This window comes from Arachis duranensis, chromosome 8 (assembly GCF_000817695.3).
Source record: "Arachis duranensis cultivar V14167 chromosome 8, aradu.V14167.gnm2.J7QH, whole genome shotgun sequence".
Classification (NCBI taxonomy): domain Eukaryota; kingdom Viridiplantae; phylum Streptophyta; class Magnoliopsida; order Fabales; family Fabaceae; genus Arachis; species Arachis duranensis.
Window position 1 is genome coordinate 7,747,156 of NC_029779.3, and position 11,561 is coordinate 7,758,716.

General features: G+C 30.9%; 1 long non-coding RNA gene across 2 annotated transcripts; it reads right to left on the minus strand.

Moving 5' to 3' along the window:
- Window positions 1-8,154: 8,154 nt before the first annotated feature.
- On the minus strand, window positions 8,155-11,067 carry LOC127741194 (uncharacterized). 2 transcript variants are annotated; one of them, XR_008002202.1, is made up of 4 exons: window positions 9,425-11,067; window positions 9,039-9,145; window positions 8,535-8,652; window positions 8,155-8,302 (listed from the first exon to the last, which is right to left on the minus strand). It is a non-coding gene; the product is annotated as an uncharacterized LOC127741194 (long non-coding RNA). The 2 variants fall into 2 exon arrangements; XR_008002201.1 differs by having other exon boundaries at window positions 8,184-8,652.
- Window positions 11,068-11,561: the final 494 nt, after the last annotated feature.

An 11,561-nucleotide genomic window follows, 5' to 3' on the forward strand; every position in this document is an offset into this window, starting at 1 on the left:
ACACTCAAATCCTTTAGCAAAGACATCTAAAATTTCAATTTACATACTGTTATCCAAATTTTTCAGCTTTACAGTAACCTCAATCATTTGAGTATTCATATTAGAAAAATCACTCTCCCTCTTCTTCAACAATTCTGCTTCTTTCTCATAACTGCTCTTAACATATTTGAGCTCTTCTTCTTTCTCCGACAACTTCTTTTTAACCTCGGCTATGATATCATTCTTCTTATCCAAATCACTTTTTAATCCGGCCAACTCATCAGTTTTCTCCAACAACTTTTTATGCTTCACCTCCCGATTTCGACCAATGCTCGCCAGTTGAAATTCGAGCGCCTAAATAAAGAAAACTCTCTCAGCTAACTAATTTTACAATCTAATTAAACACACACGCACACACACGCGCGCGTGCGCGTGCACACACACACACACACACACACACAAAAAACACATAATAAACTCGTACCTATAAGTATTGATCAATTGTAACATCTCCAAGCTCATTCACTAAGTTCACATCAGATGATGACTGCAACATCTCATCCGCAACAACCATAAAAGGAATATTTTGGTTCCTTACCGAGGAACCATCACCATTCTCAGTAAAATCGTATATTTTTTCTTGATTATTTACAAAAGTGGCCAACTCTTCCAATGGAATCTCTTTTGATTTTTCGAATAAGTCATCAAACACATCAACATCAATAAGGTCGGATTCCCTCTTTTTAAAGATGATCTTCTTCCTCCCTCGAGTCGATTAATTGACCTCCCCTTCACCGTCCCCTTTGCCAAGATTTGAAGACAAACCCCCTTTTCTAAATTTTTTGTCTCGAGACGAGCTCTCAGGCTCGCAGCCAAGGTGTTTTCCAGCTATAAAAAGAAAAACACACATTAAGATACAAATACGAGCTATTTCTAATCATATAAACATTTTCTATCAAACCTTATCAAGATAGTTCACCACTGATATTTTGTCTTCTTCCCACGAGAGCAAATCAAAAAGAGAAATTAAATTTTCTCTACCAATAGCACCTAACAGATAGTCTATTATACACTCATTTCTCGGATTTATTTCCTCCGGACCCAAAATATGTTGTGGTTGTGAACACCCCCAAAGAGAAAACTTTTCACCAAGATATTCATCAAGATAAAACGAAAAATATTCTTTAAAATCTTTGAACGACGATTTATAAAGTTTGAAAATCGCAAACTCAGTAGAGCTATTCAAATTTATCCAAACCTCCTTCCAAACCCCTTTAGCCTGAAACATAAAAAAGAACAACTCTAACGAAATTTTCACTTCCAAAAACTCCATTAATATTTCAAAATACCTAAAAAACACCCAACCATTTGGGTATAATCGGGACAGCGAACAATTCAACTGCTTCAAAATACTACACTCAAAATCTATAAAAGAAAGCTTCACCTGAAGCTCTTCTAGAACACAACTATACATATAGAAATACTCAAAATGGTTCTCTCTATGAAAGACGCACTTAGCCCTTGTGCATGGCAACAGTTCTACCCAAATCACAGACCTTGCTATCTTTGAGGTATCTATTTCATCAACACTATCTTTATCTATGAAGAGAGACCCATCCTCACTCACCCAATTATACGACCCATCATCATCAACCTTATGCAACTCTTTTCCCTTTTTCTCTACCATTGTTTACCATAACACAAAAAAAAAGAAGACGGAGGGATCAAAACTAGAAATAAAAGAGAAAGAGACTAACCTCTTTTACTCATATTTTACTCATCACAAACGTTTTTAATAAAACTGCACTTGCTTTAATGAAAATCTTCAAGATTTCAAATGAGTAGGTTATCATTCAATAAAAATGGTTCAGTTCCAATCAATCACAACCTGTTGTTTCTCTCAGAAACCAACGGCGATAAACCTCATTGGAAACTGGAATGCTACCCACTCTTCATTTAATGAAAAGAATTTTTTTTCTTTTTTTTTTCAGGAAACATTAAAACTTCTACATTTAATTGTTTCAGATTTCATATTTATTTTGAGAAAATATGTTGAATTGGGGACTCCATATCCTTATCAAAACACCGAGTTATAACTCAATAAAAGTTCAACCTGTTTTATCAAAATACCAACAGGCCAAACTTAGGGGCTGTGATAAATCGATTATATGTTATAAATCGGTTATACGTTATAATTCGGCTATGAATGTTATAGATCGGTTTTCAATAACAGTCATCATAGCAAAGATTAAAATGTTTAAATATGCTATTACTCTCCATTTAAAGCAAAATTACTTGAAGATATAATTGTTATTCTTCACTTCAAATATTAAAAAAATAAAGAAGATTGTTCAAATTATTATAATTTGCAAAATCTATTATTTACTTACTGACTTGAACGTCAGAGTACTTTTTGCAAGTACTCACTCCCATATTCTCTCATTATCAACGTATAACTCATTTCAACGGAAAATTTACAGATACTTATTAAGGGATGAATTTTGCAACAGCCAGCGTCTATAAAAATACATGATAACCATTCCAAAACACTACCTCTCTCATAATTATTTAAAATATCATGAACCAAATTATTTAAAAAGTGGCATCATGAAATATATATGTATCAGATTATTCACAAAATATATGTACCCGATTACACCTCTCGATTTCAGAATATACTAGCATGATAACCCGTGCAATGCATGGGCTTCATGTAATCTAAAGCCCTTTAAAAGAAAAAATACTAAGAATATAACTAAAATATATTCCATAAAGATAGATATGTTGTATTAAATTTGGATAATAACAAAATTATCACTAAATTAAAATAAAATAATAGAATATAACAATTACTCAATATGTCAATGAACAGTATAACATGCTTTGTAAGATAATAAAATATAATAAAAATTATTAGACACTAAAAAACAGAAAAAAATCCAACAAAGATGTAGTTTTCTATTTTACATAATCTTAAAATATAGATTGTCAAGATACCTATTGATAGCAAAACAAAATATTTACAACATATATAAATTTGTTCATTAATCAAAAAACAAAATATATCCAAAACAACTTAACATATAGTTCAAAATATCTATCAAACAGAGTTATACATAGGAGGCCTAACATCGCTGAATCGACAACTCTATCTGGCAGTTAGGTATCGAGTCGAGTTTCAAGGTAATGATGTTCCCCTCCTTTAAATTGTATACTCTACAACATTCATTCCACCCAACCCCAAACTTCCATTCTCCACCTCTTCCTCCACTTTTCAGTAAGTGGAAAAAGAACACATTCTTCTCTACATTGGAACATGGACCAGTGATCGTCCAAATCGAACCATCTCCAGATAGTTTAAGATACGCAGCAAATTTAGAAGCCAAATAGTGCAATGAATAATTCATAGTTAAGATAAACATAATATTTTCATACACAATGAATAACAGATTTAGGAAGAATATTTCATAAGCTTGCAAGAAAAAAAAAGAAATCACTCTTTTGAGATCAACTTACCAGTCTAGATTAACCCAGATCTGAAGTTGTGATGGTTTTTTCATAATAAACCTCTGGAGTATATCTAGTTCAGGATAATTTAAACATGTTAGTCACCATATTAAAAAATACCGAACTATACCATGAAATTAAAATCCAAAACACAAGGAAAAAAGTTACATTTAGCATTACCTATGATCAGACAATTCATTTGTCTCGTTACTTTGTTCGTTGCACTCCATTGATAAAGTGCTTCCACCAGACAAATCTATCGGATTATGTTGATTATCCCCTACCAGTGTCCCATCTTAATCATTGTTTTCATCATCGTCTGATGAAAAACTCCTCATCAGATGGTTCAGACCCAGATAGAACCATCACATCAGGTGATGAATCCTCATCAATTCTGGTATACTTTATGTGGAACACTCTTGATACATTTTCAAGTGTCTCTGGATCCATTAGCTCAGGCACATATGAGTGAGGATCAAGGTGAACTTGGATGGGTTGGTTGTCATGATTCCACAATGTAATAAAAAAATTCCAAAATCGACATACCTAAATTGAACAGATGCCCCTCTATTAATTAAATAGAAAGTTTTAATCTGTTCAAATGAGTAGTCAGTTATGAGCAGTTGATGATTGTTTTTTCTCAGCTCCAACACTAAACAATTATCTAGCTCGTCAATGACATAGAACATTGTCCTTAATTCTTCACCATGAGTCTCAACAAAAGTTGGGGGAGGAGTTCTTTCACCCTATATTCAAATTTTTTCCTAAAGTTAATTCATGTCTAAGAAAACATGGTAAAAATGCATCACATAATATTACGTAATTATTTAGCAAAGAGAGGTATATGTACATTTAAATATACCATTATTACCAACTGAGCAACACAAGAGAACCATAATCACGTAAATGAACTCTACTTATAATGAGCATAACAAAAATAGGTAACCAAGTAAGAAACACATATCAGGTCTTTTTGAATGTCCAGGAAAAAATACCGAAGTTTTGAAAGAAATAATGAAAAAGAAATTGTTGTTATCTTGATGGATTTTGAAACCAAATCATGTACATAAACATCGAATCATCTTTTCACATATTAATAAATGCTTAATTTTTAAAGTCACTATCATTATATGTATGATTAGTAAACATTATATTATTTATTTTGAATGGACATTGATAATTTATCAAAACTAATCTTTTTAGAATTGTTGTACTCTACACCCATTTTAGATTAGAAAGACCAGGAACTCAGAGTTAGCTAATCAAACTTATCTAACAGGGAATAGAAACTATCAAGAGGAGGAAAGTAGAAAAGACCACTAACTGAATATAAATTAAAAACAAACCATTCGAAGTTAAAGATTTAGCCCACCTCTTTAATCGGTTAACATGCATGATATAATATTCCATAATATATTTGATTACCTAGTTACTGAAAAGGCGAAATCTAAAGATCCGTTCTTTTCCGTTAGGCCAAGAATGATGGGTTGCTAAAAACTTCCTATTAGCACATAATGGTATGATTAGAATCTAAGACTGAGACTTTTAAACAAGAAACCAACTAACTAAGTATACAAAAAAAAAGTAACAAATTAAAAGAATATTTATGAAAAATACCCAAGAAACCACTTTGGAAAACTACTATATAATATATTTTACAGATTACCACAACTTATGAAATTTGGCCTACATATAAATGAAAAGCCAATAAAATTAAATTACAATATGAAAAATATCTGAGAAAGAATTTAAAAAAAAAAACTATAAATGGCATAACATTGATATTTAATTGACATTAAAATTTTCACAAGTTAATCTGAAATATATTGAATGGAAAAGTAGATGAGACTTCAATGGAATTGAAAATGCAGCAAAGAAAACATCTTCTCTAATGCTCAGCAACATACCTGTTTGGATCTTCTCTATCGGCATCCATCGCCATTCAGCCTTATCAGATATGGATCTTCTCTATCGGCATCCATCGCCATTCAGCCTTATCAGATAAAGAGACTTCGTATAAAGATTCAAGAACAAAGAAAATATCTTGTCTCTTACTGCAAAAGAGAGTATTATAATAAAGTAAATCCTAATAGGAGATTTCAACAAATTCAAAAAAAGCAAGTGATAAAATTGAATCCAGAAACATAAAGAACAAATATAAAGAAGGAATAGCGACCGTTCATAAACAAAAGAAGAAATAGATGAACAAAAAAATCGTTATTTATTCTAGTAAATTGAATTTCTACTAATTCTAATTATAATGTTCAGAAGTTTGAGAAAGCTAACCACTACTACTAATAATTATTTAAACAAAAAATCATGAATTATGAGTTTGTTAATTAGAACATGCATTACAAACGATATAAAAAAAGAAAATATAGAAAAATTAAATCAATAATAAAATATAAAAGACCAAAATGAATATTCAAAAATTATAAATATGATAAAACTGATTTCAAAAAAACCTTTTTTATATTTTAAAATAATCGATAAAATAATGTAAATAATGACTATATTTTTTAAGTTGAAGAAGAGTTTACAAAACCTAAAAGAATAAAGCCATACCTGAGAATATGAAATTGGGATTAATAGTTGGAGTACTTTGCAAAATAACTGATCCTTGTAAAGAACAAAAAAAATTAAATGTAAAATTAAAATCATGCTAACAGAAAGCATAAACAAAAACAACTTGATAAGAATCAGATGTTGCGCTCAAGGAAGTATGAAACATGTCATGTGCTGAAAATCAATTGTTTTTTCTTTTCCTTTAAATTTGCAGCTAAACTTTCATTGAATAATACATGCATGTCCAAAAAAAAAGTTTAAAGGCAAAGAAAGCCAGCAAAACTGAAAAGAAAACCAAAAGAAAAAATACAAAACAGAAAACTTAGTTACCAGTGCAACCATTTGGGCAAAAGCTGAACTTGATCCTTGGTTTTCAATTTTTAGAGGATTTACCTTAACAACACCTCCTTTGTTACTTGGTTGAAGTTTATTGTCTCGATCCGTCAAAAGCTGAAGATAAAGAAGTATCCGCCGAGTCACCGAGGGAGACTGGTATGTCGGACGGATTGGAAGCGCCGGGAGCCACCACAGATGATGACAGCTTCGTATCCTGTAGGAGGATATGGGATTTTGAATATGAAAAAGTTCGGTGGTAGACTTTGCGGGTTGAGCGAGGTGAGACGACACAGAAAGAGACGAAGGAGTTTCAGTAAGTATGTTGTTGTCGCATTTCTTTCTTATTTTCTTTTGGCTGGGGGAAAGGTGGAGAGAGTGGGTCGTGACCTTTGGCTTTTTACTCTTTGTTAGTGATTACTGTTGATCTTCTTAAAGCTAGGAAAAAATTAAAGAAACACAAAAATAAAAGATAGTTACATTTTTTTAAAAAAAATTACACTGGACCATTATGAAGAATTAATTACTAATGATCAGAAAGACTTTTAATATTCGAATTGTTAAAAAGCACTTATTTTTTTTAGTATTTATGCCAATTTAAAAGAAGAGCTAAATCTTGAAAAAAATATGTCATGAATTATTTTCTTTATTTATTTTTGAGTTTTTTATATTAAAAAATTTTATGTATCCTAAAGTTTAAGTAATGTTCACATTTTTTTCAATTGTTTTTTTTATTGTTAATGAGCATAAAAATGACGAAAAATCACAAAAAGCTAAAAAAACAATAAATAACTAAATTATTGATAAAAATTTTACGTGACAAAAAAAATTATTAAGATACAAATTATGAAAATTAGATAAGAAAATAATTACGAATATATTTATTTTTTATAAAATATTTGCTCCTTCTTAAATATGATACATGTTAAAACAAAAATTGATTATTGTTAACAAATTTGGTATTAAAAGTCTTTTTAATAGGACTTAATTAATGATCTTGAGTTCAAGTAATAAAAAACTGACATTTTTTATTCTCAACTTCTACTCTCTTTTTAATTAGATTTTTTTTATATAATCTTGTAATAGAATAACAATAAGACATTTTTATAAAATTTTAATAACTCAAAGAAAATTAGAACAACTAATTTTCACCATAATTATAGTTTGAAAAAATTAATATTTACTTTTTAATGATTCAAATGAAATTTATAGACCAAAATGAAAAATATTTTAGTTAAAAATTATGACTCAAATCACCAACAATGAGATCTTTCTTCACTTTTGAATAAGATATTCTTGTGTCCATGTGAAACTTTCCTAAAAACTCAAACGTGCCTCAACCTTGAACCAATACCAAACGGCTCTGTAAGAATATATGATACCTATTAAAAGAAAAATTGATTATTGTTACTAATTTTGGTATTAAAAGTCTTTTTAATTGGACTTAATTAATAATCTTGAGTTCAACTAATAAAAAACTGACTTTTTCTATTCTCAACTTCTCCTCTCTTTTTAATTAGATATTGTTTTGATATAATCTTGAATGGAATAAGATTAACAGATTTTTATAAAATTTTAATCAACTCAAAGAAAATTAGAACCAACTAATATTCACCATAATTATAGTTTGAAAAAATTAATACTTACTTCTTAATGATTCAAATGAAATCTATAGATCACAATGAAAAGTATTTTAGTTAAAAATTATTACTGAAATCACCAACAATCAGATCTTTCTTCACTTTTGAACAGATATTCTTCTGTTCATGTGAAACTTTCTTTAAAAAATCAAACGTGCCTCAACCTTGAACCGATACCAAACGACTCTGTAAGAATATATAAATCATGCTAAACAACCACTAACTAAATTACATGCGAGTCCTGAAGAGGCAGAACAGAACACTATGACAGGTGGTACCTGAATTACAGAGAGGTCTATGTTAGTACCATGTCATCAACTTCTAACCAGAGTATGAAAGTAAAGGTACAATTCTAGGAATCTTTCTCCACCACATAAGTAAAAGCAGGATGACACTTCAATACCTATGAAAAGTAATTTTTATATAATCCAATGTGCAAATGATCGCAGAAAAAAACAATAAGAAACACACTTCAAAATATATCACACTGCGAACCGAATGAACACTTACAAATTGCAAAATCACACTAAGAGGAAATGGATCCAGCAAAGGCGTAATTTTCACAGGGTCGGAGTTCGATGTTAATTAAGATGCCTGAAGATCTTCCTCGAAAAGCAACCAACATTATCTACATTCAAACGGGACTATTTCAAATTAGAAATCATAATAATGCACAACATTGTGTAGACAGTACGCAACATCATTAGAGACTCTGAAAACTAAAATAAAAATGCCCCAACAGAAAGGTTTCAGAGGTGGTGAGTCAGGAAGCAACTTTTACAAACGCTAACAACAGAAAATAACAAAAGCTTAACCCATCCAACACGTTATCCTGTCCCCTCTGGTCTGTGAATATCAAACACCTACCTAATACAAAGACTTACTCACTGACAAAACCATTATGTATGCAGTAGTCATGAAAAGAATGAACTGAAACTGAGAATAAGTTCTTATATTTGAAGCTTGATTTATAATTCTCTTTCTAATTAAAAAGAATGATCAAATTCAACTTACTTGCACTTAAAGTGGCAACGTGATTCTATAGCTCAAGGGGAAGAAGCAAGAGCAGCTAGGTCAGCCATTGTTCCATTGATGCCTAAGGAAAGTTTGTAAGGCACCTCCTAACCGTACAGAGGCACAACAATCATGCAACAACAGTTTAAAATTTATGAGATCACACTTGTACATATTATCAAAACAGAATAAAAGAAAGTTTTGAAAAAAGATCGTACAACAAGAGTTAAAAGAAGAGAAAGAAAAAAAGAAATAGAAAATTGACAAATTACATAATTGAAATTGACCTAAAAGTGACAATCAGGAAAGGAAGAAAAGAAGTTTCATGATTGGAGATTAAATCAAGCCTTGTATATTCAATATCACAGTAAGCACAACAAAAATACCATAGCGACTCCTTTGGGGGAAAAATGCTCATATAAGTTCATCAAAGTAGCGTAGAATCTCCTGAAAATCACGTATTTCCCCATTGGCACCAATAAGTGAATGTTTTTCAATAGGCTTCAAACACTGAAAACACTTGCACCGCAGAATAGATCCATATGAGTCTATCATTGACATAAGTCGAAAGTGAGAGCAACGAATAGTTTGTAGACAATGAGAAGGAAAATACTATATTGAAAAGCAAATATGTCCAAAATTTATTCTCAAAGCAGTTTCTAATTTCCTTAACATTGTAAGTATTCAGGGCATTTTGGAATGGAGATAAAGGCCAATTGAATACTATACTGAAAATTCAAGGGATGAAGACCAAAATGTAGCACTAGAAAAAGGCAAACAAGAAAGTATTCAAAGTTAAAAAGAAGGCACAGCTAGTATCAAGATCATTCCCATCCTCTAGCAGTACATGAACTATTCTGCAATCCAAATTGGGAGTGACCTATTTATCATGTATCAAATCATAATAAGAACTTAGAATATTTTACTAACATAGCTTTAATTAATGTTAATAATGAATTCATACAAACTAATAAGCGTAAAATTGGTTCTGAAAACACATAATTAACTAACAATTAGAAAAAAAAAGAAGCATCAATGCAAAAGGTAACAAACGAACAACTCAAGCGATCCAAATTCAAACACAGTGCCCTTTGGATTTTAAAATAGTTCCAACTCAAATCTGAATCGATAAGATACCAATGTAAATGAAAACACACATTTAACTACCAAATTTATGAAGATTGACCCAGCCTAAAAAAAATAAAAGCTACAAAGTTTTATCAATCATGTAGAAGAGTTCAGCTGAAACTCCAACAGAGCTGAAAAACAAAGTAAAAGCCACTGTAAATGAAAATACCCCTTTAAGTATCAAATTTATCACTTCGTAAACTCAATCATACTTCCTTATTATCTTGAGAAGTTGATAACAAATAACAAATTGCAGATTGAACAACGACAATGGATAATGATACCTAATTGCTCAAGCAAGATCTAAACATAATAGGAAATGTTAACAACGGTTTTAACTTCCTGTACTAAGTAAATAGATATTTTTCTGGTTAAATTTGAAATTATACGAAGAGAGGGACTGACCAAGATCACCAGCGTGCTTGGCAGAACTACAATCGGAGAAGCGAAAGGTGATGTCCTCAAACTTGGCTTTGCCAGAAACGATGTCGTCACAGAAGCCCTTTACCTAAAAAGCAGCGCTGTTTCTGGTGGTCTTTTTGATGACCTGGCGTTCTAGATCCTTCCACGACGCCTTGCGTCTCGAACATTGGTGCTTCACCAGTATGTCCGATGCCCTAACGTCACCTCCATCACCGCGGTGCCTGTTGCTAGACGACGACAACTTCTTCATCTTCTTCAAATGCTACTTATGCTTCTCCTTCTGCTCCGCCGGCATCACCGAAGACTTCTTCCTCTTTCGATAGGACTGTATCTTCGCCGAAATTCCAGAGAGAGTGAGAAGAGATGTCTGAGTGAGAGGAGTCAGAATCAGAATCGGCTTCACAAAAAAGAAAGTAGTGAGAAAGAGATAATGCGTTCTCAATGGAACATGCCTGTTCCCAATAAGAAACGTTCCAACACTATCATGCGGTCCACATCTATTGATCTACTGGATCCAGTAAGCAAGAAATTTTTAATTTTTCTTCACCAAAAGATGTCTATCTCTAGACTCTTAAAGTATTAAGATAGAAAATTAATAATGTTAAATACATCAATCAATAAACTAATAAAAGCAACTAAGTATTTGTTTAGGTATGATTAAATGGATAAAAAAATTTATTAAAAAAATAAATTTTTTATTTCTTAGTGTATTTAGTAAATTTCTAATAATAAAAGTAGAAGTGCTAAAAAATAGAAAATATCTTTTCTGACAAGTTACAATTTATATTTTTGGATTTTTTTTAAAAAGATATTTTTCACATGATGAATAAATAAAAGAGTACTTTTAACTTATTTGACCTAAAAATATCTTTTTACATGAGATATTTAAATATAAAATTATAATACAGCTGAAAAAAATAACATTTTTTAATGATCTTGGGTTTCATTATTTAAATTATTCGATATATTTTA